General features: G+C 49.1%; 1 protein-coding gene across 1 annotated transcript in view; it reads left to right on the top strand.

The window, feature by feature from the left end:
* Positions 1-24,799, top strand: part of Wwox (WW domain containing oxidoreductase) — an 889,380-nt gene that overhangs the window by 649,422 nt on the left and 215,159 nt on the right. The gene's annotated exons all lie outside the window — the stretch shown is intronic.

Below are 24,799 nucleotides of genomic sequence, written 5' to 3'. Positions count from 1 at the left end.
ATGCGGAAATCGGGAGGAGGAGCGTCGTTCCAAAGCACCTGACCCGAGGTAGCAGGGGCGACAGCCCCTACGGTCTTACCATTGGAAAAGAAGCAGCCACTTTCAGAGATCTTCCATGGTCATTGTCTAAATCAAGTCTGACGACAAGGTTGACATCAGACTGACAGCTCGATGAGGTCCCCATGAGCCCGATGAGGCACAGATCGCAAAGGGCAAAGGACCCTGGACATCCCACAGCTCACCAGGGTAAGAGAGGCACAGACCCACGTCCACTCTTTGAACATACTGAGCGTAACAGGGAGCAGAGGACCTCTGGGCTCTCAGTAGGGTCCTGCCAAAAGCAAGGGACACGCCACAGGTTGGAAGGCACGTCCCCAACCCTGTCCTCACTTCCCAGTGGCAAGTTGGCAAGGTTCCCCAGACCACCCTCATGTTCCATCATTTGCTAGAAAGACTGACGACTCCAGCAGAAGCTGCGGTGCTGGTGGTCGTAGGACAGGTTAAAATCAGCCAAAGCAAGAGACACCCAGGCAGAGTCCAGGGAAAGTACTGAACACGAAGTTCCAGACGTCCCCTGAAGTCCGGGCAGAGTACTCTCCGGAATCCATGTGGGACAACACAGGTGGAGTACGACCAGCGCAGCTGCTGCCTGAGCCTCGGGGTTCAGAGCGCCATCACACAGGCATGACAGATGGACAGACACCACAAGGCTGACCTCAGCCTCCAGGACAACAGATGCCATCACACAGTGTCCCCAACCTGAGTCCCGTTATTGGTGTTCCTGGGATGGCCGTCCCACCCCAAGACTCTATGAGTGTGGCCAGTCCTCATCCTAAATCTCGTTAGGATTGGCGGGTCTGAGCCAAGGCCCAGGCAAGCCGCGACACCCTGGGGCAGGCGTTCCACGTGGACACGGATCCCAGACTCTCGTTTGTACAGGAGGAAGCTGAGGTCCACAGGTGACTCGGACCATGGACCCCATGAGCCCCTGGTGGTGGAGGCCGTCTGTCTGTCTGGAGCACTGTCACCCAGCTATATGGCGTGCGTGCACTGAGGTATCATCAGTTAAAGCGAGAACTTAAAACTGAGGTTTTATTGGGCTAGAAACACAATCCGTAGGGAACAATATTCTACCTCAGGGAGGCATCCGTCTTGTCCTTAACTTCCTGTCCTTCTGCCTGGCACACTCTGACCTCACCCCACTAGAATTTTCTTCTCTCCTTCCTCCTCATTTCCACTCCAGACCATTCTAGAAACAGAGCAGCCATTTTCTTCAGTGCAAATCCTTGATCAATCAATCTTTCCTTCTTTTCTTCCTCCCTCCCTTCCTTCTTTCTCCTTTCCTTCCTTCCCTCCCTCCTTCCTTCCTTCTTTCTTTTCTTTTCTTTCTCTCTCCCCACCCCCCAGGGAAACTCCAAACTGAGTTACATCCTAGCCCTATTTATTTTTTGAGACAGGGTCTTCTCGTTCAATTGCTGAGGCTGACCTTCAGCTTGTGATCCTCCAGCCTCAGCCTCCCAAGACACTGGGATTGTAGGCATGTATTAATTACCACACCTAGCCAACCCTGTTCTTTTTTGAACCTACTTTTTCTAATATCTAGTTTATAGTTGCTGTTATTTTTTTCTTGGGGTTGGGAAGCAGAATATCAACTTTTTTTTAGAAAAAACTTAGGAACTTCTACAAGCATCATATCAGAAACTTGCAATTCATCATGTGTTAGTGGTTTCCCCAAGAAGTCTCTTAAGTGCGCGCGCGCGTGTGTGTGTGTGTGTGTGTGTGTGTGTGTGTGTGTTGGGGGGGTGCATTTTACTTGTGTGTGAATCAAGAAGTGCATAGCTTTTTTCTTATTGGAGAAAATCACTCATGTGAACTTGATTCTTCCAGAATAATTGCTTTTTCTCTGCTTGGGAAATGTCAGAGGGTGAATTCTGGGGCTTCACAAATGGTGGCCTGGGCTGATTGTTAACAATGATTAATCCATAGACAAGGCTCTTGCTAGAGAAGGGGAAGGCCACAGGGCCTGGGGAAAATACCAGAAGGTCTTTGAAGCTCGAATTCGAAGCTATGAATTAACAGGCGACCTAGAAAAGAGCTCTCTTATGTGGTCAGACACATTTTACAACACTTGAAGATTAGCAGGCTTTTGATTCACTTTGCTTTTCTCCAGGCTGGAGGTGTGGGGTGGGAGGGTTGCTTTTAAAAGTTTGTTTAAAACATGGAGTTGGCTGTCATGTTACCATCAAACATGGCACTTGTCTGTCAATGACTATTTATTGGAAAATCAGAGTAATGGCACCATTGAAAGAATCCAAGCTTTGGAGTCAAAACTCACTTGAAACTTGCTCTGCCACATGCTACCCGGTTGTCACTGAGCAAACAGCAAATCAGTAAAACTCTCTGCGATCCAGTTTCTTTTTCAATCTGTAAACTTCTTCCATGGTTGTCAGAAGAATGAGAAAGCAAATATTGGTGAAATATGTATGACGGTCCTTCTGAATGTTTAGGGTATTAATTTCCTCCTGAATTATCCACCCAACCTTCATGTGGTTTCCGTGTGTGTGAGTGACCATTTAAGCTTGCAGCAGTACATTCTGGGGGGTTCGCTCTGTGTCCTCCCTGTGCCCCTGTGACACCTGGAGTCTGTCTACTTTAACCCACCGTGTTACAGCGTGCTGCCGTTGCCGTGTAGACGAAGCTCTGAGTGTGTATGTGGCCCTCCTTAGATCCCAGCACACTGGGCTCTCCAAGTTCATTCTGTAAAATACCGGGTGTGGGTTTCATCTGGGCCACGTGATCTAGGCTGATCATTGCTGCCACTGGGTGGCAGCCTTTGGGGATTGCGTAAACACCTCCTCCACTGCTCAGAACACGAGCAGAAAGTTCCAGAATGGCCTCAAAGTGAGACCCAGGCTTCTCGGCTCTCAGGCAAAAGACACCAATGAAGTCCAGGGCAGTGGTTCCTCAGAGCTGAGAAGTCACACTCAGCACACCGGGGCATCTTGGCAGGGCTTGCTCCTGAGAGCGGCTGCCTGCCTCTTTCTACTTGGGAGCCATGACAGGAAGGATAACATTACAGGGAAGACACGCACATCTTAAAACACAGTCCTGCTTCCTCAAACCGTGGAGAATGCTTTTTCCCAGTGAGAACTAGCTGCTCACACCTGTCCTTGGCCAAGAGTTGAGAAGGGAAGTCTTTATCTCGGATTGACCACTAGTATTCCATTTCTTTTGAGTGTGAGAATGCTGTTCTCCTTTGAAGGAAGGGGGCCTGGCCTGAGCCCTGACCCCTGCCTAACCGAGTCTGGTCATCTCCTGACCCATTCCTTCCTTTCATTTTCTTCCTCGAGCCTATCTTGAGAATAAAGGTGATTACGGGGCTGTTTCAGATCATGGGTGACTGGGCAGGAAGAACAGGAACCAAGAGGCCAGGGGGAAGGGTGGGGCCGGAGCTAACTGGGATCCTGGAGTCTGTGATGGGCTAGGGGAGGGAGAGAGGTGGGCAGGGACCGTTTATGTCCACAGGCTTCTGGACACAGAATCCTGAGAGGATAACGCATGCCGAGCCGTGTAAATGTAGTTATCTGTAGTCCGTCTTGGCTTCTCCATGTTCGCGCATATGGGTCAGGACCATTTGTCCTTGAGGAAGGCCCATTTGTCCTCGAGGGCCAGTGGTACGAGGAAGTTACAGGAGTTGAGGGGCCTGTGCTCCATCCTGCCGCAGAGACCGGGAACTCTTGGGCGCTTCCTTCCTTCAGCCAGGCTGACGTGGGGAATCGCTGGGCCCAACTGGAGGTGATCTGAGGTTTTGGAAAGAGCCAGGTCTGGCAGGCCATCAAGACAGCTGAGGGCCAGTCCTGACCTTGCCCCCAGCCCAGTGGCAGAGCAGCAGGAAGTCACCACAGCCGCGTTTTCGGTCCTGTATAAGAATGGCCTTGTTTGGAGGATGGGGTGAGGTATTTGTCACCTGGGAACAGGCTTTTCATTGCCTGGCCAGTTGGTACTGTGGCCTGGAAGTCACCTGAGCCCGGGCTTCAGGGTCAGAGCAAGACACCGACCCCAGAAGCCCCACCTCTCGGCCCAGTCGTGTCTGGGTGTCCTTGGACGAGTCATTTCATGTCCCTGAGCTTCTGTTTCCTCACATGTAAGACAGGAAGGAGCCTCAGAACACATACTTAACTACTTAACACTACAAGGGCTGCTGGGGACAAGGCACACCAGGCCAGGGCAGCGTGTCGGGCACAGAGTAGACCCTCGATGAGTGTCATTTCCATGATTATGGCACGTGTCCACATGGCTGCTGAGAAGTTCAGAGGCCGGGCCCTGACCTAAAGCAGATTCTCAGTAGCTCTCCCACAGGCGGCCATTGGATGCTTGGTCTCAGAGGTCACGGGAACACCAACACCACACCTGCCTTAGGTGACCTCTATGTACAGTCATGTGTTTGCCTCTAAATTCAAAGTGGAGAGAGAAGGAAGGGCGATGGTGTGTAACCCTCAGACCCCGAGCATCCCTGGTGCCCGGGCTTCTTGCTTCTGATTCTTATTTTCATTTCCATCCCCGGGCGAGGGCCTCTGCCGGTGTCCCCCTGAATCAGCGCCTGGCTTGGGAGGGCAGGTGAAGGCGTCCTCTCTTCCTCTCTTTCTCTTCGCCGTGGACTCTGAAGTCCGGGGAATTATTCTTTGGCCTGGATGCTTGCATATTCTCAGTCACCCCTTTGGCTTAAGTTTGTGTTTAAAAGTGGAGAAACGTCCCGGGTGCGTGTGTGTGTGTGTGTGTGTGTGTGTGTGTGTGTGTGTCACGAGGTAGTGTGTGTGTGTGTGTGTGTGTGTGTGTGTGTCACGAGGTAGTGCCAGAATGCATAAACAAAACATCACAGTCCCAGGGCTGGAGACCGTGGTCGCCTGGACTTCAAAAGCCCTTTGTCCGTGTGTATTTACCTACCGTGTGCTCCGCGTTTGGGTTTCATTAAACCCCGGAGTTTAATAATAAAGCGCGTGGACCTGTGCTTTCCTGGCCGCTCTTCTTCTCCTGAATATTATTTCCCCTTTTGAAGTGAATACTGATTTTTTTTGGCACAGATATTTGATGCTTTGGGGGCCTGTTAAGATCGTTGTCAATATGCTTCCTAAACAGACGACATGAAAGAAATTCTGAGAAGAGGTTCCTTTGACTTACTGGAAAAGAAAAACAATAGGAAAGACAAAACGAGAGCCCTGCTCTATCGACACTTTTACAGACCTGCACTGCCGCATTTCCGGAATGTTGTATATAAAACACGGTTTAAGCCATCCTGCAAGCCTCAGTCTTCGAAAATAAAAAGATATGAACTTGAACCCGGGCTCCTCTGTCAAGAGAATTACAATGTGTTGTAGCCCGAGGCTTCTCTGGAGTTAAATTTACAATTATTTCCCCCTAACAATAACAACAGCCCAAAGAACCCTTTAAGTTGAGATGTTTGCTCAACTTCGTGTGGACGCATGCATATAAATGCACATCTCTGTAACTGTAATGTACACTGTCATAAACTTACATGAGATTTTTAAGGAATTTCCTTTTTGCTTTCAAATCACTGCACAGAATACCCGAGTAGACATCATGTCAAAATAATCAAAATGTATTTAACACTCTCTCAAAAAATCCATTTAAGAATAAGTACGTGGTTTAGGGGTGATTTTCAGACCATAAATTGAAGTGTAAATATTCAAATTATTTTCATAAACTATTCAGTTCTGTTGGGCTTTTATGTTATCGTGCAGTGAATTTTTTTTTTTTTGTATTTAAGTTTCCTAGCAGTTCTCTTTTTTAAGAGCCTCAAGTGTCCCATAAAAAGCAAATACTTGAATTTTCAGTTTCTAGGTACTGCATATTTTTCCTTCTGCTTGCCTTATTTTTATAACAGTGATTTATAAAGACATTACTAAAGAAAAGGAAAGGAGGATTTTGAAGAGAAACTGATACATAACACTGCTTAAAAAATCTATCTCCAATGCTAAGGAGAGGGAAAAGTCCTGGCAGCCCATCAGAGTGGCCAGGGATCCAGGACTGTCATTATCCTCCCAGATATTTATTGAGCCTGGTGGAGCAGGGCAGGATGAGCTGCCAGCGGCCATTTCCATTTCCGGGGGCGGGAGTGGGGGGCGCCGAAAGGCCAGCAGGTACTGCTTGCTTGCTGGGCTGGCCAGGTCCTGGCAGAGGCTCCAGGACAAAGATAGCTATGCAAAGAAAGTGGAGGAAGGACAATGAGGTTCCCAGGGACCTCGGGGAAGACCAGGGTCTGGCCTCAGGGAACCTACCAAACCAAGGAGGGCGGTACCCCAGAACTGCCACTGTGTGAGAACCCCCGCCGATCGAGGCCATCCTTCTTCCTGAGCGATGGATTTCCAAGGAGTGTGTGATCACTCACGATAAAGATTCCACGTCCTAACTTCCCTTGAGTCCGTGAGCACGTGACCGAGTTCTGGTCAGTGTCTGTGGAGGTGTCCTTGGAGAGACCACTGCCTTCTTCACACTCCCCTCTCCCTTCCCGCTGTCTGGGCTGTGGCTCTGAGGTCCACGGGGGAACCACCGCAGAAGAACCTGGGTCCCGAAAATCACCCCCTGTCCCCATGGCCTGGGGCAGATTAGCCCAGGAATTTTTTTTTTTTTTTTTTTTTTAAAAACAGGAACTTGTCCTGGGTTGGAGGCACCATTGTTTGGGTTTCCTGTTACTTGCCATCCATCCTATTGAGGGATTTGTCATGGACAAAAAGCAGGAGACAGTGGACCAAGTAAAGGAGGACCTGTCGAAAAGCCCTGGAAGTTGCCCTGGTGCCCCTGAGGCAGTCACCCCGTGCCTGTGCCCTGTGCTCTCAGCTCCCTGTCACCATGTTAGGCTCTCAGGTGACAAGGACAGGAGGAATGGCAGCCCAGCCCAGTGGCCTGGGTTCACTCCCAGGAGCCCTCCGTAACTGGTACCGTAGGAGCCTGGGCGTATCACTAGGGGCCTCAGCTTCCCGTGCACAATGCCCATTAAATGTTTTGCAGAGAGCCCAGCATGCGGGAGCGGAGGATATAATACATTTTAGTGAAAAACATTAGAGATTCTCCTACCACTGCCCTTATGGAGCTGCCGGTCTCAGCAGCAAGGCAGAGCTGTGGGCACGTGGGTCGGACTGTGCTCTCAGGGACGGTGGAGAACGCACCACACCTCGGGAGGCGGGTAGTGAGCGGTAGGGAGCCCAGGTCAGCGGGTTCTGGGAACAGGTAGGGGAAAATCCCAGGCTGGGCCGTGGGCAGGGAGGGTCACTGCTCCTGAGTCTGCATGTGAGTGGACATCTACCTGGCTGGGGAAATTGAAGGAAGGAAGAATGAGAGAGGGCGAATCTCAAGTCCCAGGCACACAGAGGCTTGAGTGAGAAGCGGTCACCCCGGCACAGAGTCAGGTCACTTTGCTGGGCAGGACCCGCTTGGCTCCACAAGTAGCCCTGGGCCAGTGCGTTAAGGAGAAGCGTGGGGACGCAAAGGCCACTATCACATGAGTTTTGCCCTGAGAAACCTCTAGTCCAGTAGAGGAGGCAGATATGAAAGTAGTTGGGTATAATGCGAGGTCATGGGTCACCTGTGAGTCTGGCTGATTACAGAGGGACGGATCTTCAATTCCGCCCACCTGAGCAACACATAGTGATGGGTTCACAGAGGATCCAACACTCAGGCAGAAGTCCAAAGACAATTCCAGGTTGATAGATCCCCCTTAAGTCACCCCAGGGTGACCCAATCGCCACCCCTTTTTCTAAGTTGCTGATAAAGTGCCTCATGAAACTTCTCTGAGGATCACAGTTATCTGGTGTGTCCACTAGGCAGAGAGGTGTTCCTTGAAGGTGGCCAGAGGCAGCCTTGAGACAGTGCCTGGTGCCTGGGGCGACGGAATCCTGGCATTTTCTTTGCAGAGACACGACCTGTGTCTGCTTCTGCTAAGAATATGCTCCGTGCGCCCTGCTTCTTGCCTCGCCCCTCAGTGTGCAAGCCGGCTACCACAGATAGATCCCAGATGCCGTTCTCCTGCTCCTGCAGACCTTGAAGCGGGCCCTGCCAGCAGGCACACCTGCCAAGGAAAACGCCGTCCTCAAAATGTTCCTGGCACCGTTTTCAAGAGGTGCCGACGGAGACTGGAATCGCTGACCTCCCTGAAAGAGAAGCCGGCAGCTGCAGCCTCCGGGGTGGACTCCCCCCACGGTGGAATTCAAACAGACTTCATCCACATCACAGGGAGCAAGCAGCCTGTCACTCACAGCTGGGGAAGTGCTGGTGTCCAGGAGGGAGTGACTCAGAATGGCCCCAGGCCCCTCCTAGAGCCCAAACAGACAAGGTGAGAGCAAAGAGGCCTTGGAGGTCATCCAGTCCGGCCCACTTGTCTGGAGGACAGCTGTGAGCTATATAAAGTCACCCGCTAGGACCAATATGGAGCAGGCTGTACCCTGCCCTGTCCGCTCCTCTGGGTAAACCAACGAGCCCAAACAGCAGCCTGCTTCCTGAGCTTAGCAGGGAGGACTTCCGCTGGCTGAGGCTCTCTCCAAGGAGGCAAGAGGGTGGAGGGCAGGGCTTGGCATTGAAGGCATCAGGATCCCCTGAGGGCGTCTTCCCCTGAGGACACACGGTCAGCAGCTTTTTCAAAGGTGAGATGTGGCTATTATGGTTTTGAAGACCAAACTGGCCGGACACCTCAGGTCAGGATAAGCTGGAGGGAGCAGCGGGAACAGGTCCTTTGCCACATAACCAACCAGACTGCAAGGCCCATGGAGAAAGTGACCGGGCGGGGGGCTCAGTTTCACCCCACCAGCTACCGTGTAGGCCTTGCAAAGGCGGTGTCACTGTGGTGACCTTCCGTGCCAGGACACAGCACCAGCTCTGTTTAGGTGGCAGCGAGGCCACAGCGCTTCGCATGAGAACTGGCACGTGCCTGGGAGATTTAAATGCAGGTGCACACGGGGCAGATTCCAAGGAAGAAGTGGGTAGAGGCCAGGGGACTCACTGGGAGACTATGTTTTAGTAGCAGGATCCAAGCTCAGTGGACACTGTGGGTTTGGAGAAAAGTGCAGTGAGCAGGAACAGCAGAGAGAAACGGAGAGGACAACTGAGCTGAAACAGGCCACGGTGACCACGGTGGCATACGCACAGACGCGGGGAGGACAAGGTCAGGAGCCAGGCAGGGCCAAGCCTGGCTGTGGTGGTTGACTGTTGATTGATACTTGCTACAAGTGCCTTCCAAATCTTGAGCATGGGCCCAATTCCTTGGACAGTGCTCCAGGTGATGGTGTGTAGTGATCTGCCCCAAGCAGGTTTACCAGGGCGTACCCTAAATGGTGTGGACCTCTGGAAGAACTCCAGGCCAGCCTGAGTGTTGCATGATCTCCCTGGATGAAGAAGGATGTGGAGAGCCCGTTCCCAATGAGCAGATGGAGAGCACCCGAGTAGCTGCCGGCAGCCCCTTAAAGCAACCCGTGAAAAGCCCGTGGCAGTTTTGAATTTTAACCTGCTGTCTGTAAGACTTTGAGAGTTTCAGAACCTCTCAGATTCCTGGCTGGTTCCCTCTGGTCAAGGTCCATAGGCTGCCAAGGGTTTGGAATGAGTCTCGGTTGTACTTTTTCCTCTTGGTTTGGAAACCAACTCACCCTAGGCAAAGGAGAGATTTCTGACAACAGCTCAGCAATTATAGTTTCCAGCAATGGCTTCAGTAGATCAACCATGAGTAAAGGAAGAAAAAGTCAGTGCTCTGGGCGAGGTATGTCCTGGAGCGTGGTTTCCATCCATTGCTGTCAGGCTCGTATAAAATCCCAGGTTTCTGTGACTCTTGAACTTGAAGTATTGCAGGGTGTCACATGCTAAATGGAGACCGAGGGAAGCAAAAAGTTCTGCTCATGGTTGGATCTTGTAAAGATGCTTTTTAAAACATATTAATCCATTAGTAATCCATTTGGATTTTGAAATATGGTCTTATAATGTTTGGTACAATATGTACTAAACCTGGTCCTGGAAAATTAAATGGAAATATAGATTTAACCTACAGGAACTTTAAAGCAACTTCTCAATAATTTTTTCTCATCAGTCATCTACATTCCTAGTTCTTTTAAAAAATGTAGTATACCAAGTTTCCTTCAAGAGGGGCATGCTGGGTGGTGGGGCGTGTGGCTCACTGGTACAGCGCTCGCCTAGCATGGGTGAGACCCTTGGCTCAATTCTCAGCACTGCAGAGATAGATAAGAAGAAAAAAATGAGGGGCACACATGAAATTTTGGGGGGCGAAAGAGAAAAAATGTTAATTTTAATAGCATTTCAGTTTTATGATAATGTCGTCAGAATCGGAAAAGCAACTTTTCTCTTAATTCACTAATACACCTGTGCTTTGCTTAAACTAACTTCAAGCAGGCATGAAGATGACACAGTAGCAAGAAGATGCTTTTTATTTGTGTTTGTATTTTTCTTTGATTATGCAAATTAAGTGGAGTTTCTTCGTGTGCCAAGCTCTGTGTTGAGCCATTTCCTGTCTGTGATTTAGTGCTCGAAACCTTGACATGCGATCCTGTCATCTTCCTGTCTTGTGGGAGAGGAGGTGACTATCCCACAGCGGGGCAGCCAGCAGCAGAGCTGGGATTCCCTCTCAGACCCAGGGCTGTGTCAGAGCTCTTGGAACTCTTGGAAAGTCAGAGGGTGACTGTTTTGAGAAGAGAGTGGAGTGGAATAAGGTAGGATTTCCACACACCTGGAAGCAAGATGGAAGAGAAGCAGGGGAAGACAGGAGGGAGATCAGCAGGGACCAGGCTCTGCCTCCTTGGTCTAGTGCCTGGACAACCTCGAGAGCTTGACAAGTTAGGATCAGTGTGTACCGCTGGCAGCATTGACTGGGATAGCGATGTTTATCTAGCATTAAGACCTGAACACAGAGGGCAATAAAGTAAGACCCTCAATTGCAAGGGCTTGACTCCATTCCATTATCTGTCCCCCGCAGCTGTCTTGGTTGGCCTGATCCACTGACCATCCAGCAATTTGAGCTGCCTTATCATCTCAGCATTCACATTGGCCAACAGCAGATTCTCTGAAATACAGCAGATATTAAAAGCAGTTGCTGGGCACTTGGTTCATTCATTCATTCATTCATTCCACAGTGGTTTATTGTGCACCTACTATGGACTAGTTGTCAGGTGTATAATAATGAAAGCAGAAGGCTCTTTGTTCTTGTGCAGTCACACAGTAGACAGGCTAGAGAGAAGGAATATGGGGTCCGCTATGCTGAGTGAAGTGACAGACAGGGGCTGGAAGGGGAGAGTAGATTAATTTGGGGCGGGGATCAGGAAAGCCCTTAATGAATCTGAAACCTGCATTGCCAGGGGCAGCCAAGAAGGTGCTGGAGAGTAAGATATCATGGCAGGGGAAGAGCAAAGGCCAAATGCTGGTTTGGCACAGTTGGAAAACAGGTGACAAAGCATGATGATGGGTTTTAGATTGAAATCTGATGGGATTGGAGGGTGGACCTGGTAACCTTTCAGCCCTAGGTGAGAAATTTGGAATTTCCACGTGCAGATGGCAGCCACCGCAGGGTTTGAACAAGCCCATGACTCCATCAGGTCCTCTGCCATTTGAGTGGACCGGAAGTCTGGTCCAAGTCTCTCCTCACAAGTGCCACTTGGGACCAGCATAGTTGGGTATGACTGTCAACGTGCATCCGCAAAGCATCTTTTGTCTGTGGGACACGGTGCTGGGTGCTGGGCTCTAGAGATGACGAAGAGGCAGTCCCTGGAGTGCATATTTGCCATCCTCTGTCACATGTTCCCCTCAGACATGAGGCACGATGACGGCACCTGCTGGGAACACTTTTCAAATTTGCTTTCTGTGAATCACTTTTGATTCCTGATTCTTGGCATCTGCTGGCCAGTGGCAGCAGTGTCTATCCTTGGAGGGTGGACTTTTTTTTTTTTTAATACTTAAGTTAGTTCGAGTCTGTTCTACTGAGTAAAGTAGGGGATGTATTTTTGGTGAAATAAGCAAATAAAAAGGGCTGATTTTTATATGTGGCTTCTGAAATGGTTTAGGGTGCTTTTTTATCACATTGTTGATTTACTCAACTATCAGATATCAAACCACCCAAAATTGTCCAAGGAGGTCCTTGAAACACAAAATTGTTTGGGCTTTGGGGCCCACATCTCTGGGAAAATCTCAACTGCTGGGCAGTGCTTTTAGGGTCACCTCTACTTCTCCAGCTCCTACCCCACTCTCACCCCCTCTGTCTTCCCTGTCATCAAGGTGACGTGGTCTGATGATCTGTTGACCCAGAGGTGTGGCTGCTGATGCTGATATTTGTACCTGCTTTTGCTGAAAGTCCCTTGTCTTATGTGAAAGTCCCAAGGTTATCCAGTTCAGTCGCCTCCACCCGCAAAGGAAATTCATGGTTAGACCATGGAATCTACATAACTGGAAAATTTAAATCTATTTATATATTATAAAGAAACACCACAGGCCTGAAGCTTTTAAAAATAAAATTACTTCCATCCCATTATACAAAAATGCATTTGAGGTGGTCGTCATTTCATTTGGGCCATGGTCTTCTGAGACCTGGGACAATAATATATATTTTTTCTATCTTATGCAAATGTATGCAGATTTTTAAAGCATGCATGCATGTATTACACACTTTGTAAATTCAAGTAATAGAAATGTTTGTGTGTATAAATAGATAGAATAAGGAGTATACATTTTGTATAAAATAACCTCTATGGTATTTGTTTACCCTGATTTTTTGATTTATGAGTCGTCATTGCTCACTATAGAAGAAGAAAAATAAATATGCAAAACATTGGTAGACTTTTAATGGGGTTACTTCCCATCTTAGCTCAATGTTTCTCTACTGAAGCTGACCTTGAAATTGCTTTTTAAATACAAGTCAAAATATGCAAATTCCTGAGTATCGGGATGAGTGTCCTGTGTTAGGAGTTTTTTAAATTCACATTTTTGCATCATTTCTACCTTATAGCTTGTCTTTTGTCAGCTTCTCAATCCATTTGCATCTGAGTGGTGGGATTGTGGGTTTTCTCCAGTGCACTAATGCCCTCCCATGTTAAAACACCCCCAAACACGCAGATGCACGGATGTTTTTCTTTCTTTTCTTTTTGTCTTGACACTTTTTTCCTCTTTAATGAACAGGAGCCATTTCTTGTGTAGCGGAGCCTATTTCTCTCCTTTCCAATCTTGGGACACACAGGCGCCAGGTGCCATGTTGCTGTCCCCACGTGGTATTTCTCTGTCTCTCAGGAGCTGATCCCAGGGTGGCGTGCAGCTTCACCTAGGAAGTCACCCTCAGCCACGTGTTTGTGGTCGTGCCTAGTGTCACGCTGTCCATGTCATTGGATCCCGAGGAGTTTTCCTCGGTCCCCTGCTCATATTTCATAAGGGTCTTGTGGAGCCCACAAGTCGCTGGTGCATATATATCACTCCCCCTTGTTATGACCAGGAAGACCCTCGACCATGAATTTCTCTGAAGTTTATGATTGGTCCCCAACTGCCTCCACTGTCACATTTGGCAGAGACTCCTCTTCCGGAAAGCATTCTTGCCGATCAATAAACAAGCAGATACGCTGAACCCGTGCACGAATGAATAGGAAATATCACCGCTCCTGAGGATAAATCTGTCACGCGGCGGAGGGTCTGCAGGCACAACATTTGGTTCTGCGGTCGCTCGGAGGATTGGGCCCATGCCATAATTAATGCTACTAGCAGTAAAAGGACATTAGGGATGTCGCGCATGTTGATTATTTCTTCATTTTGTTTATGCAAGTTTCCCCGCCTTGGAAGCTCTGTGGCTATTGCCAAAGAAAGCCCTGGAGACAGAGCGTTAGCCAGGCTCCTCCGAAGTGCATCATTACCTCGCACCAAACAGAGTCCTCCCTCTCTCCTCTCTCCTCTCTCCTCTCTCCCTCTCTCCCTCTCTTCCTCTCTCCCTCTCTCTCTCCCTCTCTCCCTCTCTCCTCTCTCCCTCTCTCCTCTCCCTCTCTCCTCTCTCCTCTCCTTCTCTCCTCTCTCCTCTCTCCCTCTCTCCTCTCCCTCTCTCCTCTCTCCCTCTCTCTCTCTCTCCCCTCTCCTCTCCCTCTCTCCTCTCTCCCTCTCTCCTCTCCCTCTCTCCCTCTCTCCTCTCTCCCTCCCTTCTCTCTCCTCTTTCCCTCTCTCCCTCTCTCCTCTTTCCCTCTCTCCCTCTCTCCTCTCTCCTCTCTCTCTCTCTCTCTCTCTCTCTCTCTCTCTCTCCTCAATAGAGGATGGAAACAGTATTGGATTCAGGAGTTCACAGTCGTCCTGTGTACAGCTGGGGATGGGCTAGATTTATGAAATGGACCATTTTAGATGGCATTATCTCCCCACAGTGAGGTGCACCTTTCATAAATCACGGGCGAGTGCTCAGAAACAGAGCATTTGTTATTCCTGCCGTACGCTGCATTTGCATCCCGCCATCCAGGAAAGAGGAAACGCTCAGGTTTCCTTTCCTGGGTTTGAAAAGGCAATTAATCCCCTTACAGTGAAATTACAAAAAAAGAAACAAAAAAAAAAAAAAAAGAAGAAGAAGAATTATAATCAAATAAAAGAGTACTTCAAGAACTGTGTTTTTACTACTACTATTTTTTTTAAACTCTTGGTAATTTTTTTACCCCCTCATTTAAGTCTTGATTTAATTATGGCACTAATTAAGTTCTTTGGTTCATTTCCACCTAAACCCTGTGCCATATTCCCCAAGATAAAGTAGATGGATGAGGCCCCACTGAGGAAGGGTGTGGATGGGTACTGACTACGCTTTTCTTCCCCCACCTTCCCCCACCTGGTAGCTGATGGGTAATTATTCTTCAGTACGCCTGCGTCCAGATTACAGATGGCTCTGTTTCCAACGTGGAGGCTCCCTTGCTTTCCTGTAGCCTGGTTGTGATTTTCCTGGAGAAGCAAAGCGGATTCTTCTTCACGTGCCCTTGACATCATTAAAATACCTGATCACAGCCAACTCCCCATGAAGTATTAGGCTCTTTACCCCAGTTGCTTCCAGAACTGCCAGCCCAGGCTGAAGAACTAGCCTTTGGTGGTAAAAGATTAAAAGTTGTCATCCTGATTGAAGTCAAGAATCTCTAGCACATTCTGTCCTTCCAGGTTCCTTTGATATGGTGAGAGCAATATGAAGACCACCATCACGCTCAGAAAGTTTGAGACATGTGATCTTTTTTCTCTTTTTCTGCATATGTGGCTTGAGAAGATAAAATTGAATGAACCCTTACAATGATCTTGAACTTGACTAATTGAACTTGAGTGTCATCACAAGACCTAAGGTGAAAATGTCTCTTTGCAGAGATATTTTGAGACCTCATCGTCCGGGCAAACGTGAGCTGGAAATTGAAGAATCTGTTCCTGTGCTTCTCCCCAGATGCCTGGATTCATTTCAAAGCCTGTGGCTGGGGTCCCCCATCAAGAACAGTTTTTAGAAGATGCCTGTCTCTTCTCTGCTTGCCCATTCCTCCTCTCACCCAAGGAAATGAGATGTTCACTTGTAGTGTATCTTGAACAGTCTTGGGTTTGTATCAGACAGACCTTGGTTTGAAACCTACCTTGATTTTTTCCTTCTTCTGTATCTGCTTCCAGTTTTGTAAGATAAAGACCATGGCTGCAGTATTCCAGATTCCCATGAAGATTTAGCTAGATAATGAACAGAGGCGAAAGCACTTAGTAGGTGTTTTAAACCAACAAGTCACCAATTAGTGAGTGCTTTTCTATATGACCTACCTTCCGTTTTGCACTCTACAGAGAACCTCTCTTTTTCTTCTTTTCAATCTTCAAAAAGATCCTGTGAGGAAGGCACTACTGTGCCCATTTGCTGGATAAGGAGACTAAGTTAAACTCAATTAGTAAGAAGAAACCCAGGACCCAAGTCCTGGTCTCTTTGATATCAGAGACTGTACTCTTGTTTGCTCTGTGTTCACCTCCTGGGACCACAAGTGTAGCCCCTCAGGTCACATCATCTGCCCAGGCTGGGGGACTCCAAGAACCAAAAGTGAGGCCAACCAGGCAGGAGAACCCAGAGAGAGCTCCAGCCGAGTGACCAGGACGTCCAGGCTTGTGCCTGCCGCTACGTCAGAGCAGCCAGGGCTGTGACTTCCGACTCCTCACTTGGATCCAGCCTGAGACACAGACAGAAGGGAGGTGGCGCCACTCCGCATTGCCCCGTCCATGCCTTGGGCACAGCTGAGAACATTAGGAGTGGCATGAGCCACTTGCATGGCAGCAGGCCTGCGAGTGGGAGGGCGGGCGGTCCAAAGCAGCCCTGTCAAGACCACCCACCTGCAGAGGGGAAAGTCTTGCCCACTGTAGGTCCCTACCAAGTGCCAAACATGGACTGTGTGGCAGGGCTCCCTGAGATGCAGCCCCCACCCCAGGGAGCCCAGCATCACTATTGCCTGTCCTCTGTTGCTGATGTCCAGAGTCGCCTCAGAGGCCTGGTTTTCCAAAGAGTCTGTTTCCAGGTTCCCAGACAGTTATTGTAGAAGTTCACCAAGAAGAGGAGTTTGAAGGAAAACAAACGAAAAATGATAAATAAGAACGTACCAATTGCTGAGAATTCCTCCTGTGTTTTCCTGGGTTGTGGTACTGTCAACCAGGAACGAGATCCTTGCTATGTTTGGATGCTATGTTTTTGTCTCTTGGGACTTAGCACAAAGCACCCCATCCTTCTGGATCATCTTTTCTACCCCCACCGCTTCACGATGGAGTTGACACTCATGAATCAGCTTTACCTTCATCAGCTTCTACCTCTTCCAGCCTCTATCACATTGGATGGAAGCGACTTCCGGTCCATTCCATCTAGCAGACTGGGAACTCCTTGAAGACAGGGTCTCTCTGAGCTTCAAGGAGCCCAAGTCTTGTGTGTGGCATCAAGAGTGAAATCAGGTTATAGACAGAGGCTAAAGCAAAGTTAGCAATGACATGGCTGCTGCAACTCGCACCCTACAAAAGGTGGGGGTCCAGATGCATCGTCGGTGTCCGATTTATCTCCTGCAGCCAAATCAAGTGGGGCAACATCCACGCGGAGCTCTGAACTCAGAGACCTTCTCCAATTTGGAACTCCTGGCAGGATGCCACTCAGTTGCCTGGGAGAATTTTAGCATGTGGGATCGCAAGTCTCAATATGCAGGGCAGGCCACCTAAAGACATCCTGGGAGGCCACTGCCTGTTAATAAGTGAGCATGTCCCCGAAAGTGGAAAGAAGCCTCGAGAGTCCTGGGCAGCCATTTCCCCAGTCACTAAACTGGACCAGAACATAGGAGGGGAATTCTGATTGAAGAGGCTGCGACTGAGCATCAGGAACAAGTGAGAAGCCACTGAAGCGGCCACCAACTCTTCCTTCTGTTTCCATGGAGTAGCGAGGGGCCCTCAGGTTAGTTCTGTGGGTCAGGTGATCCTGTCCAGGCTGGACATCTGTTGGAACAAAGAAGCAATTCAAACTGAGCAGCTTGAATATGTCGTTTGCATGTGTGCCCATCTGAAACGCTGGATGTCAAGAGCCAGCAGGAGAAGGGGCCGTTTGTCTTGGTGTTAGTGAGACTCGCCCTTTGCTTTACTTTCATGCCTCTGAATTTTCCATATCAAATAGATCAAATCTAAGATTGAAAGTCTATAACTAAAACTGTGGTCTGGGGGATGATTTTATCTTTATTACTTTTTAAACCTGGGCATTGCTGTGACTCCGGCACTCTGCCAGGCCTCTCCAGACACCTGGCCTTTCAGTCTGAAAGTCTTCTGACCTTCCTGCATGTCTGATTGTGCTCCCTGTTGGGTCTGACCACTGGTTTTTGTTTCAAAGGATTTTTTTTTAAGTTGGTTAATTTTTTTAAATGCTTTTCTCTCTTCCCTTTTTTTATCTCAATATCTATTTGACTTGATTCATTGTTTTCCAAAATGCTGGACATTCTTTTTCTCTGGGACTCATTTCGCACGTGTGCCATGTTCTTAGTGGACAGAAGCTGCTCAAGTCACATGGTTGAGCTTGGTCGAGGCGGGAGGGTGGTTGTCTTGTCACCGGATGGGGCCACTTCTCATCTCTCGACATGGAAGGTGTCATTTCGTCTTACCATGAATTGAATGTCTCACCCAGTCCTTGGGGTGCCTCCCTAACAGGCTTGCTGGGCAACTCAAAAGAGCCACTTAACTGCCCAGCACTGGAAACACACGGCTGATTCAAGAAATTCTCCCTCCAGCAAAGGCAGGGACAACTCAGCCTGTGTTCCCTTCCGTATTTGAAGAGTCTGGAAGTTCCCAGGTGGACAGAAACTGGCCAAATTCTTTCTTGCACATAATTACACAAGAACAGGACCTAGGTGTTAGCCTGGAAGTGGCGGCCCTCCCTGCCGGGCCCCATGCCGGGGTGTGGGAGCATCAGGAGCCTCGCAGCCTGGGAGCTGGTGGTGCCTCCAGCTGTCCAGCTGCTGCTGATAGCTGGGCACTAGACGTCGCGTTCTGCAGGCCCTGGAAGGGGGCCTAGAGGCACTCCAGCCCAAAGCCAGATTGTGGGGGAGGAAGAGGCATCCCGCGTGACCGTCCGGAGTTCACGATGATACTTTTCCTTCCCGGAAGACTCCAGAGAAACAAAGCTTGAGGAGTCGGTCCTGCGCACGTTCCACGTGGATCATGAAGAGCAGCTGTCTCCCCTGGTTCTGCCTTCAGCTCCATAAAGGAGTCAGTTACGAAAAGACAGTCTTTAGAAAACTTCCTCCTGCTTGATGGATCCTAGAGAAAGAAAGAAAGGAAGAAAGAAGGAGGAAGGGAGGAAGGGAGGGAGGGAGGGAAGGAAGGAAGGAAGGAAGGAAGGAAGGAAGGAAAAGGAATACACATTAGTCTTCCATTAAAAATAGATCAAAAAGTCCCTAAAAGAAAAAAAAAAAAAAAAAAAAAACGACCTACAACAATGAAATAAATTAGGATCCTACTATGGAGGCCTGCAAATGAGTTTGCTAAGTGTTGTATTTTCTCAAGTCACTTAGGTTTTTAACTTCCTGTTTCTGCCTGGAGCAATAAAGGCAGGAACACTATCATTAGCTTCAAAAAACTTTTTTTTTTTTTTTTTCGAGCCCCTGGCTGCATTTGTTATTTTTTTCTCCATCCCCCCCTTAACCGTGTCCCCGCATTTATCACAGCGCAGGTGAGTCTCGCTGTGGAAGGTAACTGGGATGGGAGGAGGGAGGAAACGTCCCTCTTCCTACTTGCAGAAGAGTGGCGGCAGATCCTGTCAGGTGGCAGTGGGCACAGCCTTGGGGCTGGACAGCTCCGCCCTGATGAGCTGCCCGTCCCAGCGTGTCAGGACAGCGCCCCGTCGTGCCCAATACCCGCTCACTCACTGCTCACAATAAGCCCCAGGACGATGCCTTGCATTGTTCTTTAAAGTAATAGCTTTGTCCTCTCAGCCCCTTCAGAAGCGCCCAGAAGAGCAAGCCACCTTGATGCTATTTATAACCATTTGCACCTCTTGCCTCGAGGGCCTAAATTGGAAACCTAATTTTAGATCCATAACAGCTGAAATATGTGTAAAAGTGGGCTCAAAATAAAATATTCCAGGGTGGCGCGCATCAGCGTCCTCTGAACAGGTTCAGGTTAATTTACCTCACTGTGGATATTTAATTATGTCATTGAGGAAACACCGATAATTAAATCATTATTTCTTAGGTGTTGGGTCCAAGGACAGTCTAGAAGGAGTCAAAGGCAGAGGAGGAGGGATGGCCCTGGAGGCTGCAGGGCTGGCTCAGAGGGAGGAGCCAGGCTTTGCACTTTCACGGAGGCTGAGTCCACCCAGGCCACAGGGTCCTCGGTCCCACTCGGCCTCTTTGTGCCTTAATTTGTCCCTAATGGGGACAGTGCTGCCTGGTTCCATGGTTGGTAGTCAAACTTAGAATGCAGACTTTGCTCTCCACCTGCCAGGTGGGAGGTCAGACCACAAATAGTGGCAGTGGTTGCTGCTGTTTATTTTTTTATCGTTACTATTCAGGTCGCCTGTCACCGTTCCACCCAAGAACTGTCTCCCTTTTAGAGCTTGTGGAGCATCTTCACCACATTGCAGGGAGCACTCCCACCTAGCAGATCTCAGACCCTGTCTTTTCCAAGTGGCCAGACTCACCGATGAACTGTCCCGTGAGTGAGCCTGAAGTCGGTCTCTGATGGCGTTTGCTTTTGAAATCCTCCCAAGATGAAGGGCCCCAGCCCCTTGACAACTGTTCCCTTTGTAGATATCCATGACAGCTCTGCTTCCCGCCCTCTGCCTCCCCGTCTCTCAGGACACAGCAGTCTGCTTGTCTGGGTGGCCTGAACCTCAGGGGTTCCCACTCCAGAGAGGTCCTGGCACCTGGGTATTGGCCCTGTGACTTCTCTTCTGGAGTCACTTTCCGTTTACCTTCTGTAGCATGACAAAAGGGACTTTGCAAATGCTAGTAACTCAATTAGTCAGCTGACTTTGAAACAGCTGAGTTCCCTGGATTATCTGAGAGGGCTCAGGGTAAGCACAGGACGCCATCAGTGGAGAAGGGGAGGCAGATGAGGGAGTCGGAGCCAAGGCCGAGGGAAGGCAGAGAGGCAGCAAGCTCAGGAGGACTTTTTCCAGCACTCTTGCTGACTTTGGAGATGGAGGGGCGTGAGGCAGGAAATACAGGCATCTCCAGAAGTTGAGAACTAGCTCTGCTGAAGGCCAGAAGGAAATAGAGACCTTTGTTCTGTCACTGTCAAAAGTGGGCACCTCAGTCCTGCAACCACAGGGACCCGGATTCCAGCCCAACCTGAAAGAGCCTGGGTGCCGATTCCTCCCCAGAGCATCCAGAACAGAGGCCAGGGTAGCTGACACCTTGACTTTGGCCTTGTGAGACCCTAAGCAGAAAACCCTTCTAAGCCCCAGCACTCTGCTCCACCCCTGACCCATGGCAGCTGTGTGGTCCTGCACGGATGTGTGGTTTTGAGTTTGTGGTCATTGGCAGTCGGGGGACCTCAACCAGCCCCGGCCTGTCTCCCCAGACATCTCAGCTCTTCTCCTGTCCTCCCCTCCCAAGAGAGCCAGCTCCCCCAGTTCAGTAGAATTGCTTTTGTTTGGTTCTGAGCGTGCTCGGAGTCGGATGCAGCCTAATTGCCGCCTTCCACTAACCCCGACACATAATGCCCATGTCATGCTGCACTCCTTTTAATTTCACAGATGAACACATTTCTATTCTTTGAATCCCCCACTCCAAATCTCGTGTTAACTCCATCTGGACAAAGCACCGAGGTGTACGTGGGACTGCTTCTGAGCCTGACGCCCCAGATTCACCCTTCAGGGCACATACGACAAGAGGAAGGTTTCTCCCCTTTCCTGGCGACAGCCCGAGCCCACCCGGCACTGTCTGGCCCGAGACGTCTTAGCTGCGGATCCTGACTGGTCACTGCACGTCCATGCAGCCTGGTGGCTCTGGTCCTGCCTTCTCAGTGGCACAGCCTTGTTGATCCTGGGCTCATCACAAGGCAGCCACCAAGGGCTTCTTACACATGAATTGCAACACTCCCGTTTGACAGGAGAACTGAGACTCGTGGGCTCTCCAGGGCAGCTCAGCTTTAGGTATGATCCTTCAGGGTCACTTGAGGAGGGACACTGCCTGCCACCCATGTTCTTAACCACAAGACATTGTACGATATTTTTTGTTCTGTCTGACTTTTTTTTTCTTTATTTCATTAAAAAGAGTGACGATCTGTTTTCCCACCTCGATAGACCTGTGGTTTGCCCATCACTTCCACCCTTTGCCACCCCCTGCTGTGTCTTACGGTGGAATTTGTCTAAAGTTAGAGAACTTGGAAAGTTCGTCCTTGGTTCTGAGCAGGACTGGCAGGAAAAATTTATCCAGCCCCTCAGACCTAGACTGGTCTATAAAGGGCAATACCTGTGCGAAACCAATCAATAGTGCGGGCACATTTGCAGCCAGGGTGGGGGATATTTAACCTACTTTAGAGAACAAACTCTTTTTAAGGGCTTTGCACACTAATTGTATGCAAATGGTTGCTGCTAATTGCAAACACACGATTCAAACCTAGCAAATTAGAAACCTATTCATCAACAGTCCCTTTAGGACCTCTGCTCTGCTCCATGTGGTATAAATCGCCCATTTATGACTGCAACTGTCATCTTTCTGACCCCCACTTCCCCACTGGCTGGCTCCCAGGACATTGCCCCAGAAGACTCATCGGGGGCAGATACTGTGTCCCCTTCGCTTGTGCCTCAATGCCCAACTCAGCCCAGTGGGTACCTCACTTCAAAACAAAAACACTCACAGGGGGACTCCTCCATGCCAAGTGTTTCTGTAAGCAGTGGCACAGTGACAGCATGGGTGACCAGACACACGCCCTCCTGGAAAGCCTGCTTACATTCCTCCTGCCGTGAAGCTCCCAGCTGCACACGCTCAAGCCACCCTCCACTCTCCTGAAGCATTTTGTCCGCTGCTGCACCTTTTCTGACACTTTCTTCTTACTGACCTATAATTTTTTGTTTTTATTCATTGATTCTTCAGTTGTTTATTGATTGCTACTGAATGCAAGTCCCTGTGCAAGATGCTGCAGGGGACAAAAAGATGGACCATCTGTGGTCCTTGCTATTACCACTCCTATTCAGTGGCAAACCAAGTCAGGGCAAGGACCATATCTCACTCATTTTCTAGTCATCTTTTCTTTTTCATTTGTTTAAAAACTAACTCTTAAAAATGCCTACCAGAAAAGGTGATATTGCATATTGTTAGATGGATGGATACGTGGATGGAAGGATGGATGGGTAGGTGAACGGGTGGATGGATGGATAGGTGGGTGGGTGGATGGATGGATGGATGGATGGATAGGTAGATGGGTGGATGGATGGATGGATGGATGGGTGGATGGATGGATGGATAGGTGGATGGGTGGATGGGTGGATGGATGGATGGATGGGTAGGTGAATGGGTGGATGGAGGTGAATGGGCGGATGAATGGATAGATGGATGGGTAGGTGGGTAGGTGGATGAATTAATGGATAGATAAGTAGATGGATGGGTGGATGGATGGAAGGATTGATGGAAGGATGAATGGTTGGGTAGGTATATGGGTAGGTGGATGGATGGATGGATAGGTGAATGGGTGGATGGATGGAAAGATGGATGGGAGGATGGATAGATAGGTAGATGGATGGGTGCATGGGTGGATGGATGGATGGGTGGGTGGATGGTTAGATGAATGAATACATGGATGAATGAGTGATTGAATAGATGGACAAATAATGCATAGGTAGATGAAGAGTGAAATTTTTATATTTTACTGAATATCTGCAATGATATTATAGCAGCTAGTTTAAAATACTGTAGTCACCCAAATGTTTTAATTCCCTTACATACTTATGAAGCATCAGCAAATGGCCAGTACTATGCCAGGGAATGGAAGTGACTTCTTAGCATAGAAGCACAGGCACATAAATGAATTCCTGTAGTGGGAATCAGGAGTTGGGGGGCATAATAAATATTGCGTGAAGTTCTGCAGGAAGCACAGATACTTGATCAATTTGTTCTTGATAACACTGCAAACAGGAGGTGACAGCTGAAGGCTGCATGGGTACTTGAAGACTATATGGGTAGTTGAAGGCCATATTAGATTTTGCCCCATGAACTTCACAGTTAGGGTCAACAGGAGAAGCAACCGCAGGTGTCAGATGAGTGATCTGATAGAGCTGGACTGAGGGGCCTCCGATGATGTTCAGTGAAGCTTCCCAGAGGGCCACCTGAGGTCCCCGCATCTAAAACACGTTTTCCACAGCTGCATGCGTAGTGTCAGTGAAATCCGCCAAGGGGAGCTGGGCAGGTGTGCGGTGACACTCAGGTCAAACCTGAGGCAGGTGAGAGGTAGCAGCTCTGGGTCCTGGAGCGCCTGGCCAGGAGAGGCCTATTTTGACTGGAGCACGTGAGCACAAAGTTAGTGGAGACAGTAAAATGCTCACCTCAAACAGGGAGGCCACGCTGAAAGCATGAGCCCTGGACTTCTCCGCCAGCCACCTCTTCTAACTTCCTGCTTATTAAACTTATTTTCACTTTTAAAAAATTAATTTTGTGTTTTTGAAGTAGTTTCAGGTTCAGAGCAAGCCTGGGTGGCGAGTACAGCAAGTTCCCCTACACCCACTGCCCGCTTCCCTGTCCTGCCTTCAGCGTCCCCCGCCAGAGCCAAGCACAGCATCGTCACCCCGAGTCCACAGTTGGTTCACACGAGAGCTGCCCGTGGCCGCGTGCCTCTGGGAGCTTCCACACATGTGTAATGGCGTGATCTACCACGTCCTAGGAGCTCATCCTCTTTCATCTCCCCTCATACAAAATGGTTACACTGACCTAGAACGTTTCTGTTTTCAACTTTTAATTTCTTGGGGCACATGTCCAAACTTCCTTTTGGTGAGCTTTTGGTTTTGAAGTGTACCAGAAGCAAGAAATCTGGGCTGTGTGGCGCAGCCGTGGTCCCACCAGGAGATAGAGGAAGCCGGAGGAGGCGGGCAGGTGGTGGTGGCAGCCTTTGGAAATGATAAAGGGGGGCATCTTGAACATGTGAGTTTCAGCCACTCAAACTTCTGGAAAAGAAGATGTTCTTTTTTTTTTTTTCATTTACATATTTTACTTGGAAATGTTTACACAAGTACAGGGAAACTCAGTTTTGAGACAGTGGATGTTATTAGATTATCATCAGCTGATTATAAAAGAGTCATGGAAAGTATTCACACAATGAAAGATTCCAGAACTTCAGTGGAATG

Source organism: Sciurus carolinensis, chromosome 16 (genome assembly GCF_902686445.1).
Source record: "Sciurus carolinensis chromosome 16, mSciCar1.2, whole genome shotgun sequence".
Taxonomy (NCBI): domain Eukaryota; kingdom Metazoa; phylum Chordata; class Mammalia; order Rodentia; family Sciuridae; genus Sciurus; species Sciurus carolinensis.
Note: the sequence above shows the minus strand (reverse complement) of the source record. Positions and strands in the feature narration are given on the sequence as shown.